Raw genomic sequence first — 26,118 nt, forward strand, 5'->3', positions numbered from 1 at the left:
GCAACATGTTCTTGGAACAACATTCCTATAAACCAATCAGATTTGAGGGACAAGTTTACAGTTTATGTCAAGTTTAGGCTTACGACCAGGGTTAGGTGCTTCTACATCAGTGTTATTGACCCATCATTTCCCTCTGATTTTAGGGATAACTAATTAGATTTAGGGGTAGGAATAGGGTTAGCAATACATTTTTAGACATGAATGTTGTTCCAGGATCAACAAAATAATAACTCAGCAAAATCAGGATGTGTATTCATGACAATGCAACGCAGCCTTATATCTCAGCATCATCTCAACTGTGTTAGACAAACTCCCCAGCCGGCTGTAAATGCCTCAGCTACTTATTTGGACATCTAGTCAACTAGTAAAAGTCAATACATGTGCATGCCCTATGTAATTTACTTTAAAATACAGTTTTGCTAAGGAGCTTTACAAAAGAGGGAAGGACTTGAAAACCTGAAGGACTAACTTGTGTCGTGCCATTTCAGCTGTGGTTGAACTGGAAACGCTCGGCTCTCATTCTCAAGTTGAACGTGTCCTGCTGTGGGGTGAAAAAAGACTTGATTGGTTCAATATCAGGTTTCACACTCATATAGAGATGTGGTGTGTGCAGACATTCTGAAAAGCAGTGATTTTGCCTCAGGAAAACTGGTTTCGATTGTCAGTGGCAAACTAAAACAGTACCAGAATCGTACAAAGTAAACAAATATGTCTCGATTAATCTCGAGAATGGTAGAGTCGAGAATCTTTACTCTACCATTCAAAAGTTTGGGGGTTGGTAAGATTTAAAAAAATGACCAAGGCTGCATTTATTATATCAAAAATACAGTAAAAATCTATTATCAATTTCTGAAAATGTCTTTACTGTCACTTTTGATCAATTTAATGCATCCTTGCTAAATAAAAGTATTCTTTTTTTTTTTTTTTTTACACACTTTTGAATGGTAGTGTATATTCATTCCTGTATTTCAAACACTTAATCCAGAAAGGCTTTGACAACAGGCAACAACACAGCAAATACACACAACACAAAAAAACATTTGCATTTCATAACCTCATGATGCGTACTGATAATAATGAAAGGTAATAAAGCAGAAACATCACCAGCAATCTTTCGAAATTCAACCGGCACTATTTTGAAGTAAACACCTTCATCTTTGTTTTTTAATTGAATGCAGCTCTACAAAATGTACATAATTGACTCTTTGAATATTGCATTATTGAACTCAAAGCTTTGGCCATCTGTGGCTGCGAAAAAAACAAAACAGGACTAGAGCATATTGATGATTATAATCATGTACTCGCTCTCCCTACAGATTCCGCTATGAGCCAATGAGGATACAAGTGAATAACAGCTCTCATAACTCAAGATATTACAAAAACAAATTAAGCTTTTCATTGCTTCCTGTGAGACCTTGCTTATGTTTTCTGTGAATACACAGATGTTGTTGAAACATAACTTGTCCAGCAGCCCATCTAACAGTGTGTCCTAACCAGGAAACAATCAATTCAGCAATTCTTCTGAGATGCTGAAGTAAATTGCAACCCCAAAAAAATTACACCAGTTTTTACTGGTCTCAATGACATTCATGCTTTATAACAGGTTTGATGCAACAATCAATTTATCCGGACGTCACAAAATCAGAGCCAATTAGAACATGCTGTATCTGATGCTTAATGTACAGTTATGCAGAACCTGATTTTAAACCAATAAGAGTTCACTGTGGGCGGAGCTACCTGGAGCAACAGCATAAAAACTGACACCAGGCCACTGACAAAATGCCCTGTTGCTCGTCACATCTGGTTAGGATAGAAATCCTATTTAATTAGTTATGGGTGGGATGGATGGTCAACTAGTCATCTAACAACCGTCAATCTAGATCTTTATATCTTTAATGTATTTTGTAAAACCTGTGTGGCTGTGCCATGCTTAAGTTTAGCAGTATTGCCTGCACAATAAAACCCTCTCTGAAAAGTCTCGTCTCTAGATTCATTCTCTTTGACCACCACAACAGCCTTCAATAATGCATTCCAAGACAATTATTGTCAGTGTTCAAATCACCTGCTGTTTTCCCGTTGTTGTGCATTGCCTCTAAGTCATATATTTGTCAATATCTTTGCTTTGTGAGGACAGTTTTTGCAATAAAAGGCTATAGATGTTCACCTGTTCATAAGTTGAATATATCTCTGTCAAAAGGCTGTGCGTTCTGCGTTGCACAAATCAGATATCACAGTTAATCTGATTTAATTTGAATGTATTTAGCATTTTAATTAAGTTAGTGTTTTAAAGATAAATCTTGCGGCCCCTTTGGACGTTTGTTGGGCCTCCCAGTGGGCCCCGGACCCCTGCTTGAGAAGCACTGGTATAAATAATTTTTAGACATGAAGACATTAGTCTTTTGCTGTCGTGTTGCATCTTGCTATTTGTCTCAGCCATGCAACTTCTAAAAAACACAAAGTATGTTGTGCTCCGTTCAGCTGTTTTAAACAACAAGATTGCATGCTATGTCAATACAAAAAGCACCTTGTGGATCCTAATTATACAGGGCTTCCATAAGACAGACTATATACAATATTGATTACATGATGTTTTGAACCTCCAGGCAAAATATGAGCATGCAACTCATCATGTTCAGTTTTGTATGTAACATATGTAACACTAAAACAATCAATTGAAACTTCAGACCTTCATTTCCATAAGCCTTTTGGGACTTGAGAACATTGCAGTTTGTCTGAATTCTGTAAGTATTTGTGTGCTTCAACAGAGTAAGTAAACAAGTAACATGCAAGAGACTAATATATCCAGTTCACTAGAGCGGTGTCTATACAAAACTCCTCTATATTTAATAAATCTTGGCATCTGCTTATGTTTCTGTGGCTGGTTTGCCTCCGTCTCTGCGGTGAGATTAAATGATGGGGGACTCCTTAGAGACGGCTTCCAGCAACTGCCTGGATCAGCATCCGTGCTGAGAATCCCACCGCAGAGACGACGACAGAACGACTGCTGAGAGAAGGCCGCGCTCAAGTTCTGCTGTAAAGTTCTGTCATGTCACTTTGTCATATGAACAGTCGATTTGCACAGACTTGAGCTTGTTAAAGTGGAAACGAGAGCTCACCTGTTCATATACACTTAGACATGCACTGATGAGGCTGCAGAATTTTTTTTTAGCATTAGACAGCTGAGCCCTCACAGACACAACTGATTCATTCTACAAGGATTTATTTGTCTGGTGAAGCAATCAGATTTTGATAGCAGAGATGGATCCGATCCAGAAGGAGCATTTTATTGCTTGTCCAAAGCTCATGAGACTTTCCAGTCGTTTCATTTCAGTATCAACTTCATCTTTGATGTTTCATCTATACTTGAAGAGTTCAGATGCAAAAGCCTCTAAATGCCATCTGAAATTTTCTTATAGAATGATCATTTTTATCAAGCTCGTATATTTAAATTCAATAATTTCACTTAAATGGCAATGAAGATTACCTATTAATTGTCATTTAAGTGAAATTACTGAACTTAAATACACAAGCTTGATAAAAATGATCATTCTATTAGAAAATTTCAGATGGCATTTAGAGGCTTTTGCATCTGAACTCTTCACTTATTCTGAGAAATTAAAATAGACACAGATGAGTTAATTGTTGACTTAAAATTAATAATATAAATGATGTAAATGAATATATAAAATCGATGATTCCTTGAGGATGAGATGCACTGTAGTAGCAGCTGATGGCCACACCAGATGCTGACTGATACTTTTGATATTGAACCCTGATAGGTTAACATGCTTTAATTGTTCACATACTGTACATTATTGCAGCTCCTCTATTTCCAGTCTGTCTGAAACACGCTGATTTCTACAAAGCCCCTCCTCCCCAAATGCTCTGATTGGCCAGCTGACCTAGGGCCAGATTTACTAACAGCTTGCTCCAGTGCAAACCCTCTTATAAAACTACTGTCATGATTTACTAAAGACATGCAATGAAAAATTAGCGCTGAAAAGGCATGGACAGGGTTATTTTTTGCAGCTGATCTTATTGCATATGCGTTTGTAGGAGTTTCCCTTTCAGACACAAAATTGATGGGAGGAGAGTATTGAAATGAATCATGCAAGGTGATTTACTAAGGTTTGCGCTAGTCAATGTACTTGTGTTTGCGCTATTATTTACCGCCCAAAAAAAGCACGTCTTAAACCAGACGCTACCTCCCAGCAAACATTTGGACTTTTAATGACCATTGAAAAGACGTCCCTCCAACACGTCCCATCATGGTTGAAAAATAGTTCCAAAATGAAAGTTGAACGGACGTCCTTGACGTTATCTGTTCTATGTTATATATTTTTACCGATTTATGCTGTCGTATCGCGACTATTTTTGGCCAGGGACACAGTGTTTGCTAGGCTGGTAGATTGCGTTGGTCATTATGGAAATGATCTGACTGCATCTATAAGTGTTCTTTAATTTGTGAGTCGTCAGTAGATCACGCGCAGAACTTTACATTCCCATCGGCGCTGTTTTGCCCTGTTTAGTGTATCTGCCCTCTAGTGCGTTGTGATTGGCAAAACAACTCAAGAGTGTGTATTTATAGAAAAAAGATCCAAGGCACTCAAAAAAAGAAAAAAAAAGAAAAGAAAAAAGCCTTTATTCAAACCATGGCTCACTCTAGAAACATTACAAATAACTAAAACACTGCACACTGATGCTTTTAGGCAATCCAGCCTTCCTCAGGGGCTTTTTAACTTTTTGAACCGGAAAAAGTGCCTTGAATCTTTTTTTCTATCAATACAAGTTTAAAACCCAACCAAAGAGCACCTTCTGGGATTACTTAACAAAAGGCCCTTCCAGCAAGCAGTGCTCCAAGATGTTTTCCTTGACCTTAAGAGCGTGCATCGTATATGTAATGCCTCTTACCATAATCACGAGCTTCAGCTTCCAAGACTTTTAAAGCATTTGTAAACAGACAGTTAATAATAATGTCGAGCCCAGTTCGAGTCAGATTCTGATAATGTGGATGATCAAGCCAATCGGTCGGAACCAACTTTGCAAGCACGACTTGAGCAGAAGGTTTCAAAAGAGGTCAGTAGTCGTTGTATATAGCCTGCGTTGTACTACTTGCAAACTTTTGGGTTGTACTAGAACAGCTATATTAATAAATCTTAAACTCTGACTAACCTCTGAAAGTGTATCCGCGATATAACAACAACACTTCGATTTACTGAAGCCAAGTAAGGCGATTCTTTCTTTGCGTTTGTTTTTGGGTGGGCATTATACAAATATTTCACATTTTGGCATGGACGTTTGAGGAAGTAATATCTGGACATTGGTCGAGGCGTTTTAGGCTTGGTCTGGATCAGTGTCCTTTATTAAAAAACGCTTTGTGGGCGACTATGAGCTTTACACACTAAAGGAAAAGGAAAATATTAAAAAGCATATGGCTCCTTTAATAAAAACTATGCTAGTGTGCTGCAGCATACATACTGTGAATCATAAAGGATTAATAACATTCATAAAATTATCTTCAAAAAAAGCTATCATGAGCTTATGCAATAAGCTCAAATAGGGAAATCTTCAGACTAGAAATTATAGTTCTCCATACCAGTGCTCTCCAAATACTACTGTAATCACACAAGCTCCAGGGGTTTCTTACGACACTGACTTTTGGTCTGAACACAATGAAATGTAAAGCCCCAGGTCGCCTTGAGCTGTGGCTTTTATCAGGAGTGTTTTATGTCAATGAAGAGAAGATCCTTGTTCTCCAGTGACCTTGCTGTAGCCCTCTACTATCTGGAATCGTGATGGAGGATGTGTTTACACTCACCTTCACTGTACGAACACCATAGCACAAAAGCCCTGAGGAATTCACTGGCGCTCTGCCATCAGAGAAACGTGGTAAATCTTGCATGATTCCCCTCTCCCTATTTCATGCATACTGCCTTCCTTTCATAAATCATTATGTAGGGCAGGACTCGTGGGCAGGAACAATTAGTGACTCATTTAGTGAAGTCCTGGCCCACTGGAAAGAAAAAAGCACATATGAGATCTCTATAATAATACCTTGACTGGTTATGAGGTTAAATGGACTTCTGATTAAGTCTCCTTCTTTTCAGATGTTTCTCCTGAGAAAAAAATTCCCCATTCATTTTTTAAATCTTGGGCGGGGGCACTTTTAGGTCTAGGAGCCTATCATACACCCGGCCCAATGCGGCACCAGGCGCGGCGCAAGTGTTTTTTGCTAGTTTCTGTCACGATCCACACACAAAGGAATGGGAAAAGGAAAGATCCAAGTGCAGTAAAGGTTTATTAGGGTAAATCCAAAATCGTAGTCTTCCAGGCAGAGGTCAAAATCCAAATAATCAATCCAAGAAACAAGAACACAAACAGGAAATACAGGGAACGGAAGTGGCGTGATATAAGACAAGGAATCCGTGACAAACACTATACTGGCAGGGTATATATAACAAGACCTAACAATGAATAACAGGGAACAGCTGGGTACAATGATGACAGGGAACAGCTGAGTGCAATGAACAGTGATTGGTACAGACAGGGATTGTGGGGAATGCAGTTCATGAACAGGATGACACCGTGGAGACGAGGACCTCTAGTGGACACCAGTGATACACAAACAGACACTGTGACAGTTTCAGCCCGACGCAGTTATCATTTTCACGTCCTGCGCCATGTTATTTAAATAGCAAATGCATTTGAGGTGTGTTCAGGCGCATTGTTGGCATGTTGCTATTTTGAGGAACTGAAATAGACTGAGCCATTTGACCAACTGAAACCTGGTCTAAAGTCAATGGCGCAGTATTTATTTTTTGTTATTTAAAGAGCGCGTTAGTAATATGAGCCTATAGGCGGGTGCATATTTGAGGACATCTGTAGAGTACTGTCATCAACTTGCTGCACGAGCATCATAAGGTCCTCCACAATTTCACCAACTACCTCTTGTTTACAATAAATCGGCGTCTGTTCAGGGCATCACCTCTTGACGGTCGACTGTGAGTGACGTCACGTCCCAACACGAACACGCCCCATAGCATAATCCCACCCTTGACACTGATTGACAGGTTTCCGTGTAAGGCATCGGAAATGGAAATACTAAGGGAATTGCGATTCCATTTGAGTTTTGGCTGGTTACATACGCGACGCTGAGAAAGTGAAAAAGCAGACGTGGTAATTGAAATTGCTATTTAAATATGACAGGGTCAAGACTCGTAAGATATGGGAAACACAGTTGCAAACAGACTTTGCATTTCCATTTTAAATTTGTCCGTCACTGTGCGTTCGCTTAAACGAAAATGCAAACGGTAATGTGCGATTTGCATTTGCGTTTGGATTATGTCACATTTTATGCGTCCACAAATTGAAAACGCATTTGCAAATACAATTTGCAATTCCTTTTGAATAATGTCCGGAATATCATTCCATATACATCAAAAGAGCACCGAGATAAGGAATTCACACCCTGTGCAGCACTTTTTTTTTTTTTGCATTCTTTGCTTATCCAAACAAAATGTCTGGATGTCTGAGTTTGTAACACAAAGGGGTTTGGATGACAAAAAAAAAGTTTTTGCATCCGTAATCTAAGCTAACAATGCGAATCAAATTCATTGTATAGCTCTATCTTCTTACTGTATGTCAGTATTGTATTGTCTCACTGTGTCATTGATGACACAAACAGGAGGAGGCAGATCAAATCAAGCTTGGGTTTAGACCAAGCAAAGACTGAAGCCTCACTCTTTTATAATTGCATTATTGTTCAATAAAATCCCACAAAGTAATCATGTTTCTTACAAAATGGAGAGAAAAACCATACAATCACATTCAGGGGTGTGATTTATTGGTGCAAATTTGGATCCAGTCTAATCAAAGAGTGCAGAGTTTGTTCTGCTACCTGCTGTCTACAGGCCAAATCTAATACAGGCCACAGCAGGATGCCCGCCTGGATAAAGGCTTTTGTGAGTCTGACTGCATTGAATAAAATATGTCAATTTTCACATTCAGTTCCTATTAATACAAGCTCAGGACTTGGAAACCCTTTTCCCAGTACAAATCATCATAATGCAGGCATTTCAAAAGAACACTTACTGGCACTGCATAGAGGAACTTCAAGACATGCAATTTGTTGGATTTGTTCACACTGCACACAAATATGATCATTTTATAATGTCATGTCAAGTTAAAAATACTACAAAATACATCTCACACTTACTGCCATTTCATTGCATCTAAATCCAGTGCAAACTTCCCCTCATTAATGCATCTGATCGTAGTTTGGTGAATACGAAACCAACCTAAATATACAGTACAAAGCTTCTTTTCCCTGATGATTTGGAAAATATGTAGATTTCCAAACCTATTTGTCATCCAAACCCCTTTGACTTTGAAGTACCCTTGTTAATATTTCAAGCTGATATTTCAATAATTTAACAACAAATTCACATTTTCACGGTTCTCTGATGTTGGTGAAAACAACATAAAATATTTCATTCATGTTTTGATTGTTATTTATTTATTAGTTTAGTCATACATTTTTGCTATTTAATTAATTATTAGCACAATTAATTATTAAGAACTGTTAGGGAACAGTTGCCTATCAAAACCCGAACCCGAACAGTTTTTCTGCTGTTCAGACTATGAAAAACTAAAATGCCCCCAAAATGTTTTGCTTCACATGGCTTGTCCACATAATGTGTCAAAAGTATACCAAAGCAGAATATATGTGCCTTTATAAAAACAAGAACTAGATTTATATGAGTGCACTGATTTGACAACAGAGCGTACAGTAGGTGTGCGCTAAGGCATTTTTCTCAGTGACGGTTTTGAAGACATGAACAAACACACATGCTTTATGGGGATTGGGGACATTCCATTGATGCAATTTTATACTGTACAAACTTTATATTCTATTCCCCTACACTAACCCTTAAACCTACCCATCACAGAAAACTTTTAGCTATTTTAGATTTTCAAAAAATATCATTCTGTATGAATTATATGCTTGTTTCCTCATGGGGTCCCAAAAAATGTTTTCCTCACAAGGTCAACATTTACTGGTATTACTATTGTGGGGACATTTGGTTCCCTTTACGTAGGGAATACCAGGACCACACACACACGCACAAACACACACACACACATAGAGAGAGAGAGTATTATTCTCTTTCTTTATAATTGTCCAGACTATTTCTGACTTTTTTCACCTCATGCGTCTAACTAGTGGAGTTCAAACTTCTGCAAATCTGGGAGTCAGTCCCTAATTTACTGTAAACCTGGAAATAAACAAACTTCTTCTGCAGAACATTTTTCACAAATGTTGTTGAAAATATGTACGTCTTGCTAATGTTGCCGAAGGACACACAATTGTCAGTTCATCATCAAGGCTCTTGCTGCACTGCTGTGGAAAGACTATTATGGAAAAATCACTGAAACAGATCAAAACAAAAACATCCAAACCATGAATACATATGAAATGTTTATGCTTTTATTACTTTACATTTGAACATAGATATATTGCCTGTGCCTATACAGTTGCATACTAGGGCTGGGCGATATAATATGTGACTCTGGACCACAAAATCAATCACATGGGTCAATTTTTTATTTATTCAGATTTATACATAAAATCTGAATAAATAAGCTTTCCATTGATGTATGGTTTGTTAGGATAGGACAATATTTGGTTGAGATACAACTATATGAAAATCTGGAATCTGAGGGTGCAAAAAAATGGAAACATTGAGAAAATCTCCTTTAAAGTTGTCCATTTATGTTCACGATTGTGCTGCATTCACTCACAAAAATAAATGTTTTATATATTTACAGTACGAAATTTACTAAATATCTTCATGAAACATGATCTTTACTTAATATCCTAATGATTTTTGGCATAAAAGAAAAATCTATAATTTTGACTCATACAATGGCTATTGCCACAAATATACCTGTGCGACTTATGACTGGTTTTGTGATCCAGGGTCACATATTTGCAATAAATTCACTATAATTTGATAAAAAAAAATGAGGTAACATTGTGAATAACACTTTTAATGTGCTTTCTGTGGTTCTATTATAGAGTTTAATGTTGTTTTAATAGCGTTTCTGATCTAATCATCAGTAGCAAAAATAGCATATGAACTGATCAATTAGATTCATTCTCTGTCTGGTTCAATGATGTAACGATGTGGTTGAAACATAGGAGGAAGCAGGATCCACGTGCAGCAGTAGTCTTTTATTAAATAAACTCAAAACTTGACAAATTCAGACTAGTGAACAGGACTCGGAAACAGACCAACCAACACACAACATCAAGAACTCACAAAGACTGAACTAGACATAGATATCATATAATAAAGGCTAGATGTCTCGTGCGCGCTGCTGGCCAATGCAGTCCGCACACGGCGGCCATCTTACCACAGGGCGCTCGCTCACTCGTAACATGGTGCATGTACTTTTAAATAACCATAACTTGCTCAATTTTCTACCGATTTTCAAACGGTTTGGTTTGTTATAAACGTCAGACTCGTAGTTATGACACTGCATACATATGAATAATTATAACAATGGACTTCCACATGAAAGAATTATAGCCACGTTAATAACGTTTGTAAGAAACCAAACCGTTTGTAAGAAACCAAACCGTTTGTAAGAAACCAAACCGTTTGTAAATCCGTCAAGATTTCAGCGAGATAAGAGGATTTGTGTGCGTGCTGATCACTGACCTTAATTCACAGCTTCCCTGTGGTAAGATGGCCGCCGGTGATGCCGGAAGTGACTCCGCCGTAAGACATCTAGCCTTTATTATATGATATCTATGGAACTAGACACAGGGCTTAAACACACAGGCAAACAAGCTAAACAAGATAACAAGGGGACATGGTTAATCAGAGACACCTGGGGAGACTAATAAACAAGAAAAACTACAAAGGACTACAAAACATGGCACAGGACAGGAAATGACAAAATGTCCACACAAGACAGGAATTATGACGAATTAATTGATTCAAAACTGTTCAATCTCACTCAAATACTGTTAATGGATGTCTATAATTGGCATTTTTCATGCATCAAAATGTTTTAGTAGAAATAAATGTAGGTAAATACTGCTGTTTATTACTATGAGTTTTTCTATTGGTGCATGTCAAAAACAGTGTGGAAATCATGCCTTGATAATTCGACTGTATTTCCATGTACCTTAGTCCCACAGCCGTGAGGAGCCATTGAGTTCAGTGTGAGTGGCCGAACACACTTCACACCAGTTTCTCCTTGCTTCTGATTGATAAAGAGCATTTCCCTGAGCAGATGGCCAAACCAACTGCACAAGGCCCTGGGTAGAGAGCTGTGCTTCAGCATTTGGGGCATCTTACAAGACAAAACCCTGGAGAAAACAAACACTCTCTGTTTCTCTCAAGCACGCATGCAGAGCACATACATGAGGAGGTGACAGAGAGTTGCTCACAAAGACACAGGAGGCCTATCATCGCTCAACAATACCTTACTGTGAGTGGGAGGAGTGTGTGTTTGAGACAGATGCTTTCATGTGCCACAGAGAACACAGTGTGAACGCTAAATACGGCATATACTGAAGGTATGTGACACGATGCTGAGCGATCCCGATTCACAAATGAATCTCCGTTTTGAGTCAGTTCTTTTTAAAGAATTGGTCACACGTTGGTGAAATGTACTGAATCTGTTTTACTTAGCTATAATGGGGATATATCACAGACTTTATTTATGTCATGACAATTCTGTTTAGCATGGTAATGGATTTGACAATTATATGTCTGGTCTTGACGGAGCAGATCTGCTACACTGCTGATGCTGTTGGTTATTGCACGAACCGATTTGACTCCCGAGCATTCCCAGGTCAGACGGGAAATCTCGCAAAATCCCTCGAGATCAAACGTGACTTCAGAGTAAACAATCATTCTGATTGGCTACACGCCACAGTCCACAGGCTGCGTGCTCGTTTGTCCCCGGGGGACACCACACACGAGGAGAAATCGGGCCAAAAAAATTCAACATGTTGGATATCCCTGATTTGAGATCGGAGCGGTCCCGACGTCCTTCCGAGCAGACGAGAGCAGTCTTAACACACCACACACGGCATGAATATCTGATCAGATTATTTTACGATAACTGGAGCATCCTTAAGATTGTCGGAAGGGGTGAATTGGGGCTAAAATCGGCCTAATTATCCTGCCGTGTGAACCAGGCTTTTATCTTCTACGCGACACACACCTGCTACACACACACACAGGACAATGGAGGAAATCAAGTGTATGCTGTTTTTGGATGTTTTTGTTTTTGCTGTTTTTTATTCAGGATACTCCGTCTGGCGTGTGCAATGATGACGTAGTGAATAGTGACGATTCTCTCTGACCAATCAGCAGTCTGCCGTGTTTTCACGTCACATTTTAGTATCGCCTCAGCTCGCTCATGAACCTCGCCGGAGGTGGTACGAAAAAAAGTACCTGGAAGCGGGTACAGGTACAACTTTTACACAGTGGAAAACCAAACAAAGGCGAGTCGAGCCGAGGCGAGGCGAGCTGGTACTGTGTAGTGAAAAAGCGCCATAAGCTACGATTTCAAGCTACTGGTCAATTTCCATCCATTTTTAGAGTAACTATAACCTTTTTCTGAAGGATAGTTTTGAGGGTAGCTATCTTTTTTTTTTTTCAGCAGTATAGTGGATTATCTTGCTACACTTTTTGAGCAGTTTGCCAAACACTGAGAACATGAAACGAGAGGAGAAGACAGAATGAGAGGAGACGAGACAAGACTAGACACGATAAGAGAAGAGGATACAAGCAGAGAAGAAGACAAGGTGACAAGAGAGGAGGAAAAGGAGAGGCGAAAAAAGAAGTGATCAAATTACCCTGGGAATTAACATCTGATACCATGAAGAGAGAGACAGACAGATGAAGAGAGACACACACACACACACACACACACACACACACACACACACACACACACACACACACACACACACACACACACACACACACACACACACACACACACACACACACACACACACACACACACACACACACACACACACACACACACACACACACACACACACACACACACACACACACACACACACACACACACACACAGCTCTGCCATGATCTGCAGTAGATCCATTCATCCTCCTTCCGAAGAAACACTACACACTCAACCTGCTACAACAAAATCAATGTTCACCTTATTCTCAGCCTAAAACGGTGATTTATGCACAGCCGGGAGAGAAGAGAAGATCTACGGTGTCAACTCGCATTCAAATGCAGACAAAAGAGCCAAAAACTGCAATTTGACATGCAGAGAATACAGCATCTCCATATCCATAAAGAGCCAGTCAAACATGTGGCACATGAGCTCTCAGACGGCTCGGAGCACACACAACAACACGGCGTGAGGAGGAACCGACACAATCACTCAGTGACCTTTCTGTGCAATTTCAAAGCAACTTCAATTTGTCAAACAACCATTGTCACGGCCATAGGATCTGTGACTTCAGCTTGTGTTGGAGAAACGCGTTCTCCTTGAGAAAAGCATCATCTGCTGCACCTGTGCATGGGAACACAACATCATTTAGCCAGAAGGTTTCATCAGCAAACTCCTCCAGCTGGACGTATTAAAGCAAAACAAGCATATATTACCGAAAATACTGTAGTCTATTTATTGCCTCTCTGACTGACTTTGACCCTGCAGTCTCCAGGATCTCAGGTTGACCCTGCACAGGTCTACCGTGTATCGCACGACTGCAAAAAAGCAAAACAAGCATATATTACCGATGGACACATGATGAAGCAACACTGCATTTTGCTGGATGGGTTTCTATTTCTGCTGGTTTTGTAGCTCCGCCCACACTGAGATCCCATTGGACCTCCGTTCCGCTCCCCATATACACTACTGTTCAAAAGTTTGGGGTCAGTGAGATATTTAAATGATTTCAAAGCCACTTATGATTGATCAAAATACAGTAAAACTGTAATATTGTGAAATATTATAAAAATAAAAATAAAAGTTTTCTATGTGAATATATTTTAAAATGTAATTTATTCCTGTGATCAAATCCGAATTTTAAGCATCATTACTCCAGGCTTCAGTGTCACATGATCCTTCAGAAATCATTCTAATATGATGATTTGCTGCTCAACAAAAATGTTGTATAATTATCAATGCTGAAAACAGTTGAGCTGCTTAAAATGTTTGTGAATCCATGAAACTATTTTCTTTGATGTATGGAAAGTTAAAAATAACGCCATTTATTTGAAATATAAATATTTTGTAACATTATACATCTATTTACTCTCACTTTTGATCAATTTAATGTGTCCTTGCTGAATAAAAGTGTTATTTTCTTTTACATAAAATCATACTAACCCCAAACTTTTGAATGGTAGTGTATATTAACGATCAAACATCGAGGAGAGTTTAGAACCAAATATTACATGACAAATCCCTCAAGTTTCTCAAGAGAAATCATAAAAGCTGGTCAAACATAAAGGAAGTCATGAAAATACCAAATATGTGTTTTTAGTTTTAAGCTCTTCATGAAGAAGACCAGCTTTTATGATTTCTCTTGAGAAACTTGAGGGATTTGTCATGTAATACATGCTATCCTCACCAAAACACTCTGTATTTCTCTACATGAATCATCCCCTTTAAAACAGCAATGCTACATACTACAAGTAAACAAAAAAGTTTTATGTAGTCAACATCACTAATTGACTGGTCAATTGTTGGATGGCTAGTTGACAATTCGACCATCCTGACTCATCCTTATGCTGATCTGAGGGGAAAAAAGGAAACATGTGTCTTGATGGTATTTAAAGACACATTAAAGGGGTGGTATAATGAAATTATGAGATGTAAAATATGTCTTTTATGTCTCCAGAGTGTTTATGTGAAGTTTTAGCAACACATACCCCACAGATATTTTTATATAACATGTTAAAGTTGTCACTTTTTGAGGGTGAGCAAAAACGCACGATTTTGTGTCTGTTCCTTTAAATGCAAATGAGCTGCTGCTCCTGGCACAAGGGGCGGAGCTTCAACAGCTTGAACTCACAAAGAAATGCACTTAAAATTTCAAAAAACATTTAGCCTTTAATGTTCAAACCGGAGTCAGATGATGCCAACAGAGTCAATGATGGAGAGACTCAAGAAGAAGTGGCACCATGTAGAATGCAACAGGACATTTCTAAATGGTTAGTTGGTGAATTTATGTAGCTTTTGTGTAGTTATCTTCTAGTCATTGAGTAGCATATTCTATCTTGATAATCTATAAATCGCGTTCCCGGGGGCGGGTTTATGTAAATTCTAGGGTTGGTGATGTCACTAACCCGGGAGGAATGTCGTATAGTCCCAACCAGCCGGTTGTTATAGTCCTTAAAAAGTCCTTAAATTTCTTTAAAGCAAATATCTCCCTTTGCTTTGAACTTTGAGCGTTGTAACTTTGCAGATGTTGTTTATGCTCAAACAGCAACATTGCACACTAACTAAAGTTAGAAAAGTGAAATCATAATCAACACCCCTTTAAATGAGTTTGGTGAATGTGAGAGCTATTCTGCACAAACACGGCCCCCCCCTCCTCTTCCACCTACTGTAGTCTATTTATTGCCTCTCTGACTGACTTTGACCCTGCAGTCTCCAGGATCTCAGGTTGACCCTGCACAGGTCTACCGTGTATCGCAAAACTGTTTTGTTTTTTTTACACTGGCAAGGACGTTCTAAAATCAAACCTTACAGGTGCAGCATGTTTTCGCCTACACAGTGAAACTGTGTAAAATGATCAGTTGTTCTTGTAAAATGATCCGCTGGTTTTGTGAAGAAATTAGTATTTATATACACATATAAATCCTAAAGATACCGCCTATTGTTCACTGAATAAAAACTGGCACAGTAGAGATTTATGGTGTTCCAGATGAAACATCCAGGTTATTAAAGGAATAAAAAATGCATTAAATGCAGTGGAATTTTATATATATATATAAGATTTATTTAGTGGAGTGTAATGGCCATGCATGGAATGTGTTAAATCAATTACTCCTTTGCCTTCGCTTTATATCGATTTCCTGAATAAACACATATCAGCCAGATCTGTTGGATTTGAGAACTGCAGGCGGCTTCTTGTTTTTTTTTTTTGACAACTGTTTATTTTTTCAACTTTCCGACTCAATTTGAAATCTCTAATCCGAAGCTTAAACAATGATTCTTTCACTGTATGGTTATTTGTCAGTCATAAAAGCCTAAACATACTGCCTCTTTGCCTGAGAGAAATACACAGAGCTTTCCTGCACCTGTAAATTCAAAGCGACACAACACTAATGTAAATACATCTCTCTCTTTCTGTTGCCTAACCTCCCAGTAAACTACTTTCAACAAACACATCTACAAGGCTGTCAGGAAAGGTATATTATGCAAGGTAGCGATTTTTTTCCCCATCTACAAATGACATATTTCCTTTGGCTAGAAAGCCTCCGAAACGAAAAACAATTTAGTGTAGGAAGGATCCAAGTGCAGTAGTTTCATAAAGGTAATCATTTTTTCCCAAGATATTTATAACTAATCTAGGAGTTGAGGTTGAATTTCCACTAGCCCTGCTCTCTTTTTGCAAGATCTAGCATGCACCGCTTCCACAATTACATAACCTCACCATTCACTACAAATGTCAGTAGACCAGGAAGATTTTAAAACGAGTGATTCATTCATAAATCCGTAAGATCTTCCCTTCATGCTGTGGAAATAGGGGGTGGGGCTGAAAAGGGGCGGAGCTACATACAGTCTATAGATTTAGAACTATTCATTTTGAAATAATAGTTTTACTGTTTTCTTTTTTGTTTTCACCTGAAGTATTTCATAATGCAAAGCTGTTTTTGCACTGATGCCAGACTTCAGTTCATTGTGTTCATGCTCATTTTTGTTCAGTTGATATGAATACTCTTATCTTTTGGTTTGTGCTCCTAATGAAAAGAGAAAACAATCAGATGAGATGAAGTACTTCTCATTAGTCAAGTATTTTTTTATTTACTGAAATATCCAAACACAGGCCTTTTCACATGGTTACTGAATATATAAACCACTGCTGTGATATTCACCGTTACCGTGACATGCATGGCCCACTCCTACTCCAGAGGTTAAGAGGGTAAATACTGATTTATTTATCAACCATTCAAGTTACGACTGTCGAAAGTTGCCAACTGTTCTTTCTCCATCCCTGCTAAATGTAATCTGACTTCAAGGGCAATTGCTCTGCAAAGTCACTCTATTCAGAACATTTAAAGAGCCGTTTAGAGTTTAAGAAATCCCAGAGACATTCATTAAAAAATTTGCTTTTTATGTCGTTTGAGTTTTATAGTACAAAAAAGCTAATTCAGTAATACTTAAAGGGATAGTTCACTTTGAAATTAAATTTTAGTATTTTTTAGCTTACCTCAAGGGCATCCAAGATGTAGGTGTCTTTTTTTCCACAGTAGTTTCAATTTTGATATTTTTAGGTCAAACCGTTCTTGTCTGTCAGTCATATAATGCAGGTCGATGGTCACTGTCTCAAAGAGCATGCACAGAGTCCAAATTAAAACAATTCCCCATCGTCCAAATTAAACAATTCCCCATCGTAAGTACACATTGATGGCCCAAGACACGAAACGAGCGGTTTGTGTGAGAAAACGAACAGTATTTATATCGTTTTTACCTCTTGAACACAGCCACGTCCAAGTGATCTGAGAGCGCGGGCGGGTATAGATATATACAATAGATGTCGCATTGGCTACGGTTTCGCAGTAGCCAATGCGACATCTATTGTATATATCTATACCCACCTGTTTAATTTGGACGATGGGGAATTGTTTTAATTTGGACTCTGTGCATGCTCTTTGAGACAGTGACCATAGACCTGCATTATATGACTGACAGACAAGAACGGTTTGACCTAAAAATATCAAAATTGAAACTACTGCGGAAAAAAAGACACCTACATCTTGGATGCCCTTGAGGTAAGCTAAAACATACCAAAATTTTATTTCAAAGTGAACTATCCCTTTAAGTATGTGACCCCAGATTAAAACCCTGTAAAAGTCCATCTAAGATATAAATGGACTTTTACATCTGTCTTCTGGTCACTTTAATATGTATAATCTTGTTACTCCTACTGCACTACTTCAAGTTTGCATCAGTATATAGTATACTTACAGTATGTACATTTTCTGTATGCACAGAATACACAATTGACCAAATAGCAGAGCTGATCATGAGCAATACTGTATTCCATAATGCAATGCATTCAACCTTAAATGGTACAGTGTGATGAATAAACCAAACTATAAATCACTGGCTTCCGGCAACGGCGCACGTTCACGAGAGAGTCGAGTTCTGGCGGAAAAGTGACCTCTGACCCGACTCTTATATTAAAATCCTCTGACAATTTTACTTAAAACGTATTGTTTTAGACTTCTAATTTGTGACCTGTTTTTTGTTTTGCTCTATCCTCTGCGTTTCCGCGTTCGTAAATTCTCACCTGAGCTTACGCTACGCCTACGTCATACATCCTACATCAGGGGTCGGCAAGTAACTTTGGCCGCGGGCCAATATTTTTTTTAGCCAGTAGATGGCGGGCCAGCTACACAGAGTAGGCCTATGGATACAAATTAAATACTTTTATATATGCCTATAATCGCGGAATATGATGGGTCCGTCACCGTCCGTGGATCATTCGTTCAATCGTTTTTTCAAATTAAAACCAAAAATAAAAAGATGAAAAACGACTTGTTTTTCCATTATTTATTTCCTGAACTAAAATGAAAAAACGAATAACAATGGGTTTTCTGATTTTCTGATTGTGCTCAGATCAAAAATAGAAAAAATTAATTACTGGATTAGACTAATTTTAATTTTAATTTTTTATTTAACACCTTAGGCATATATCAAGGAAATCATTTTAAACAGATTACAGCCATTTTAATAAAGGTGTGAATAGAAATCATACTCATTCGCTTACAGTCCGACTTTTGAACTTAATTCCTTTTTTTTATTTATTTTTTTATTCGGGACAGACACATACACACCTAAGGTTTAAGGAGTTCTGCGCGGGACTGTTTTTTTTCTGTCCCGCTCCCACAAGGTTCTATTCAGCAACCGCTTAAAATATACTCGGTGTTCACCCGCTTTATTTCCCGACCTGACGGTTCCGCAAAATTTTGATCTCGTTTCCATATCTCACATTCAAATGTCTCTAACGGCAAGAATGAGATTAAGTAGCCTATAATAAATGCTATACAAAAATTGTGTTCGTGTCAATATAAATATTAGGCTATTTTAACATTGTACTGTCAGCAGAGAAAAAAAATGCCACAGAAAAAAAAAATGAAATATAAATAGCCTAACATAAATTAAATAGGACAAAGCCTATCACTCAAATTTCTAAGCAACATAAACGAAAATCATATTGCCCTACTGACAAATGAAGTAGGCTATTTTCTGTCGAACTATTTCAAACATCCTTGCAAAAAAAGAATGTTGTTGACTGACAATGGTTTCAGTACCAAACAGCTCCTCAGAGATAGGTGTACAGGCGGTCAGAATTAAGTGCGGATACGCTGTCAAAAGATGTCGGGAGTGGGCTATTGTCAGTCAGACCGCCCGCTCCGTCCAAAGTACACCAGAGTTCTGACCGCTACCGTCTTTTGACGCGCGAATGGACACAAAGTGGTCAAGCGTATAACTAGACGCGGCTGGCGCGAATTTGCCGCGCTATTCGCGTCCGGTGTGAACGCACAGTTATACTTTAAAATGTAATCCCGCGCCGCATGATTCCCTATGGGCGTTTCACACAGTATGCGGCGGTGAAATTGCCGCGCGACTACGGCTTTTCTCAAGTAGTGGAAGAGTTTTGTGCAGCATTTAGGACTTCCAAAATAATCCGGCGGGCCAGAAAATATTGCTGGCGGGCCAGTTTTGGCCGCCAGTTGTCGTTCCCTGTCCTACATCATACGTACTACGTCATACTTCCGTTGCCAGAAACCAATGGTTTTAACTTATAAAGTTTTAAACATGGCTATTTATCTTACAAAACCCATCTCTTCGCTTCAGAAGGCTTAATTAACCCACTGGAGCAGTATGGATTACTTATATGATGGATGTATGCACTGTATCGAGCTTCACAAACCCAGACACTATTCACTCCCAGCCAGGATATTTTTTAATATAACTCTGATTGTGTTTGGCTGAAAGAAGAAAGTCATATACACCTATGAAGGCTTGAGGGTAAGTACATTATGGGATAATTTTCATTTTTGGGTGAACTACTCCTTTAACGGTTCTTCATGGAACCATAGAAGTCAATAAAGAGTGAGTGTAATAATACAACATTTCTTTAATTACCTATATTAATTCACATCCAGTTGATCAGGAATATTGATTATTGAATTCAGGGTTGAGGGGAACGCCACTAAGAAGCTGTGAATCACCTCAACAGAGTATGAGGGGAAGGAAAATCACTCGCCACAAAGCACCACCACAGTCACAGTAAAACTCTCACAACACACAACCCACGATGAATTAGTAATTTATACACAATCCACGCCTCCACACACCTGCCCTCATGCTCCAACGCATAACTGTTCACAACTTATTCTCACGCAACACACGCCTACACACAACCCACGCTTAATTTGTGCTCACTAGTCAGTTTGGCAGAAAACAAAGGATGAAGAGAGAATAATTGACCAAGCTACAGATGAGGCATGCAGCTTTCAGCCTTTATTACGCTTTCACAGAAACAGCAATGTTTTTTTTTGTGCAATATTTATCTGTCTTTTATATTCTCACAGCTATCGCCAAAATCGGTTATTAGTTCATACAGTAGTACTGTAAGCTGTTTTATGAACAGGACAGTTTGAGTCACCATGAAATCAAAATTGACAATTCTTATATTTTCATGGAATACTGCAGCGTTTATTATAAATAATTTATCCATGCATTTCATTGTTGTTTTTATTAATGTGCCCTCATAATCTTTACTCAAAATAACTTCCCCTCCACTTGAAGCAACATCTCTTCTCTGATGTTTCATCATGAGGGCGGGGCAACCTGTCACTCAAACGAGATTAACCAATAGGCGATGACAAAAATCCAACCAATCAAATCAGGTCCCGTCATACATTTTGTCTTGTTCAAGAAGCCTTTTCACTCGGATATATGTCACAAAAGGGAAGACGATCACAACTTCCATTTCATTGGATGTTAACATGCAATTTATTTTTTTATAACTGTATGTAAATTTATATATGCATATGAATTATACATATAAGCTATAGAAGGATTATCTATCTATCTATCTATCTATCTATCTATCTATCTATCTATCTATCTATCTATCTATCTATCTATCTATCTATCTATCTATCTATCTATCTATCTATCTCACACATTTGCTTGTATTTTATTGCTACAGTGTGAGGACCCCATAAGCACACGTCTAAGAGCCAATCACAATTTCGTAGGGCTGCTGAGATGGTAAATGAAAGCTGAAGCCACTTCAATTGAATGGTCTATGATTCATCGAACATTTCTAGAGTGGCAGCCACAATGCCTTGTAAAAGTCTGAAATCATAAATCCTTAAAAATAATCAAAATAGTCTCTCTAAGACTACTGCCATTGTCCAGTACCACACAGTGCAGAAAAAATACAACTCAGCAAGCGGCATTGGATTTGAACAGAACAGAAATTTTATGTGATGCTGTGTAAATGAAATGCTTCATCAAACCTTAAACTTTGCTGTTGTCATGACACCCAGTAGCATGTTCTGCTTTCTGTCAGCTCTGCACGAGAATCAAAAAATGTTTTGCAATTATGATTCTTGTATATACACATAGCTTAACTCCGTTATGTTATTGTTAACTAAAACTATATTTAAAAAAAAAACTCTTTTGGTAATTGAAATAAAGCTGAAATATAATAAAATATAAATACTAGATGAAAAACTTAGAGCCAAATTAGAAATGCTAACTGATAAAAAACTTAAAATAAAACCCCTGAAATTAAAATAAATTAAAGCTAATTAAAATAAATTAAAGCTAAATAACAAAAATTAATAAAATGGAAAAGGCACATAAAATCATTAAAACTGAAAATATAAAAAAAAAAATATAACCTAATTCACAGAACAGGTAGCAACACACACTAAATGTAACGGAGATCAGACAAAGACTGACCGAACAGACGGAACTTAAATACAGAAATAGATGACACTGATAAACGGAACACAGGTGATACAAATGACGATGATAGACTAAACAGGTGATACAACTGAACTGATAATGACAGTAACCATGGAACAGTAACCATGGAAACGAAAGAGTGGCGGGAAAAGAACAAAGGAAAACAGGAACCAATCAAAACACAAACTGAGGCCATGTCCACACTAGTACGTTTTCGTTTGAAAACGTATATTTTTCTCTCCGTTTGGCCTTCCGTCCACACTGAGACGGCGTTTTAATTAATGAAAACGAACCTTTTTTGAAAACGCTCTCCAAAGTGGATACATTTGAAAACGGCGTTTTCACGTTGTAGTGTGGACTGTGAAACCGGTGGTATTTAAAAACGATGACGTAAATTTAGTCATGTGATGCATATTGTACCAATAGATATTCATGTTTATACCAGTATTGTGCCTATTATGTGCTATACACTTTCACACTGTTGCTAAAAATATTCTACATTGCACACTCTTCATATCACAGTCCTGCAAAGATGACAGAATTTACTCACATTTGCTGTACTCACATGAGAGCAGTCGCGTTTTAGACCAAACATATGGTGACTGCGTGCGACCTGGACACATCAGTGAATGGTGAGATATTTTACTATATAAAATTATCCTGTCAGAAGAATTGCGCGATAACTTAATTATTTATTTATTCATCTGATCTTTTGTGGGGTTTTACGCATGCGCAGTAAAGGTGAATTTAGCGTTTTCAGGCGTTTTTCAAAAGTTTCTCATCCACACTGAAACGTCCGAAAACGCCTGAAAACGCCAGTGTGGACGACGGAGATCGTTTATAAACGAAAACGCCATTTTCAAATGTATCCGGATTAATGTAGACGTAGCCTGAAAGTTCAAACATACACTGACACGTGACAACACCAATATGTGGTTCAGATTTGCACAGTGGTCAGCTATTTGTTGAAGAAAAGCTCAAACAATATTTAAAAATGAAAATGTACAAGTACAACTGCTCAGATTATCATTTAGCCGATTCCCAGTCAAATCGTGACAGGAAGCTTGTTTCGTAAAATAATGGAATATAATAAGCAGTGTCATTACTCTCCTATATATTTTTTGGTGTGTCTATGCATGCGATGAAAGCCATTAATTTGTTTTTCTCTTATCAGAGCAGCTCTGCATAAGCAGGAGATGAAGTCTCTGATGATTACTCTTACTGTAGTACAAATCAGCCTCTTGAGACCATGATAGGACGGCCATCACTGTGTACCAAGTAAAGTTTCTGAAAAGAAGATCATTATGACTGTGCATGCCTACTGTTCTTCGCTGTCTTTACTTTTATACACGGATGAAAGGATATGAGCGTTTACAGTCCTTTGATAGGTAGTAAAATGCCTTGATTCCAGGAAATGGCCCTCTTTCTTCATTCAAAGAGATCCAATTTTTTTTTTAAACTATTAGTCCTGAAGGCCATCTAAGCAACCTCTAGAGAGCAAAAAAAAAACCCAGCAAGAATGGAGAAGCAAGCCCAGGAAATGAGACTTCCCTTTAACCTATCAAACGTCACAATCCAGCAGAGAGAAACACTGGACACGATCAATACGAGAAAACCTCTATCTCCACAGCACAGACACAAAGAAGAAACCTCTAAGCTCAGTTAAAGGTGAAGGGTAGGGGAGACCGGGGACAGTTGCAACACTTTTTGCATTTCTCTCAATTACTCAGAGACTATTTGGACTAGACCAACCAAATTTGTATATATTAAACTTGCATCTGTCTGCTAATTACCCATACCATTTAAAGATGATTATATATGACATATCGTTCACAGTATTTATTTGAATGGAAGAAGTCAGATGTTGCAACTGACCCCGACCCAGGGGACAGTTGCAACACAACCCAGGGACGGTTGCAACATGTTAAAAATACCTTAAATTTCTTTAATTAACTTAAGCTTTTTGTCTCAATGAGCAAAGAATTCTGAAAATATTAACTGTTTTAGGCCTACTATAATATTATAGTATTATTTATTTCAATAATATTATTGTAGCCTATTATTTATTTATTTAGTCATATTTATCAAATAACAGTTATTGAGTTTTGTTTGTTCATGTGTAGAACATAGGCCTACATAGATTCAGTGTGCAGGAGTTACAGATGCTATTCAATCTCTCCATATTTCAGTGTCAGACAGGAAGAATTTAACAATTTGTAATGCAACAAACTTTTATTAAACATGCAATTTATAACATGTTGCAACCGTCCCCGACCCTATCAGCCATGACAGAACATCATATTCCTGCTAGACACGCTGACTTTGACACATGCTAACCATGTCACTTAGTAGTCAACACAACAACAATTCAAACTATGTAAGTTTTGATTAAATCATACAAAATTTCAGGACAGTATGACAAAAATATATCTCATGAAAAAATTTACTTTCATACCTCCAAAACAAGTTTTGTTCAATAAATACATCAGCAGATGTTGAATATGTCTACTGTCTTCTTGGTGGGTGGAGGGTCTAACTGTGCATGTGCAGTATGAGTGTCATCACTCTAGCTTGTTTCTGATTGGAGAAAAATGACATGTTGCAACCGTCCCCTGTTGCAACTGTCCCCGGTCTCCCCTATAAATTAAACACCAGTAGTGGAAACACAAAGTGAACTGCAATCTGTTATTTGAGTGGACATGTTCAGAATAGCAGTCTAGCATGCTATCTTGTGCATACTGTGCATACTATTTCCCACTGTCTCTATAATACATTTATGCACAACTCCAAAAACGTACCTATACATACAAATCACTGCAGTTTCCAGCTGAAATGAACACTAGTGGCAGTAAAAACCTAAAGACTTATATGTCTCTTTGCACAAATTATGATTACAGTGGCAGAATATCGATTGATGAAGATTTATTTTCGCGCGGCTCATTGCGCAATACTTTATGACCTCAAACACTTTTAGTGCATGATACATTAGCTGATACATTTTGATGTTTGCATCACATAACCAGCTCCATATGTGTGGCTTTTTAGCACCACTCACCTGATATTTCATTTCAAACTGCCCCGACAACAACAAACATGATAAAACGTTGCCAGATTCACTTTCATCTGTTTCGGATAAAAAGCTTTCGGACATTTCACTTTGAAAGCTTAGCAAAACATGCAAGAAGCAACGTAATATCATTTTGCAGAAATGCTGCCAAAGGCATGTATTTCCAATGAGCCTGGGTTGTAATATTTTCTGTATGAATAGAATGCAAATACCTGTTACAAATGCCAAAATGATGCATGCAAAATTGCATCCCTAAATGCAATGCAATGCTCTTGAGTTGCAATAGCATACTACACACTTAAAAAAAAAAGGTTCTTTACTGGCATCTTTGGTTCCATGAAGGACCTTTAACATCCATGGAACCTTTCCAAAAGGTTCTTTACAGTGAAAAAAAGGTTCTTTAGATTATTAAAATGTTCTACATACTAAAAAAAAACATGATTATTTTAAGAACTGTTCACTGAAAGTTCTTTGGGGAACCAAATTTGGTTCTTCTATATGGCATCACTGTGAAACCCCCTTTAGGAAACTTTATTTCTAAGAGTCTATATAGCACAAATAGCAAACATAGTATGATAGTATGCTATTATGAATTGAGACCATTCCATTTCCAGTGTAGTGAATGAACCAGAAGTAATGTCAGCTGTGTCTATTTTGACTCATTATTTGAGTGGACTGCCACAAGACACACACACACACACACAATGCAAAATTACATCACTTGCTGATTTTGAAAATGCAATGTGATGAGGTTATGTGACAGCAATGTGGCATACTACTGTTCGAAACATATGTCGTTGCATAATGCACCACTG

At 38.0% G+C, this 26,118-nt stretch overlaps 1 protein-coding gene across 5 annotated transcripts in view; it reads right to left on the bottom strand.

Moving 5' to 3' along the window:
* The window catches only part of b3galt1b (UDP-Gal:betaGlcNAc beta 1,3-galactosyltransferase, polypeptide 1b), a 180,988-nt gene that overhangs the window by 66,837 nt on the left and 88,033 nt on the right, over positions 1-26,118 (bottom strand). For 2 of the 5 annotated variants that reach the window (XM_082174796.1, XM_082174795.1), the window contains one exon: positions 470-541. The exons of the other annotated variants lie outside the window; for them this stretch is intronic. The gene's annotated coding sequence lies outside the window, so the exon portion shown is untranslated. The remainder of the gene's footprint in view (positions 1-469; positions 542-26,118) is intronic. 5 annotated transcript variants of the gene reach the window in all.

Source organism: Leuciscus leuciscus (assembly GCF_965113295.1).
Source record: "Leuciscus leuciscus genome assembly, chromosome: 7".
Classification (NCBI taxonomy): domain Eukaryota; kingdom Metazoa; phylum Chordata; class Actinopteri; order Cypriniformes; family Leuciscidae; genus Leuciscus; species Leuciscus leuciscus.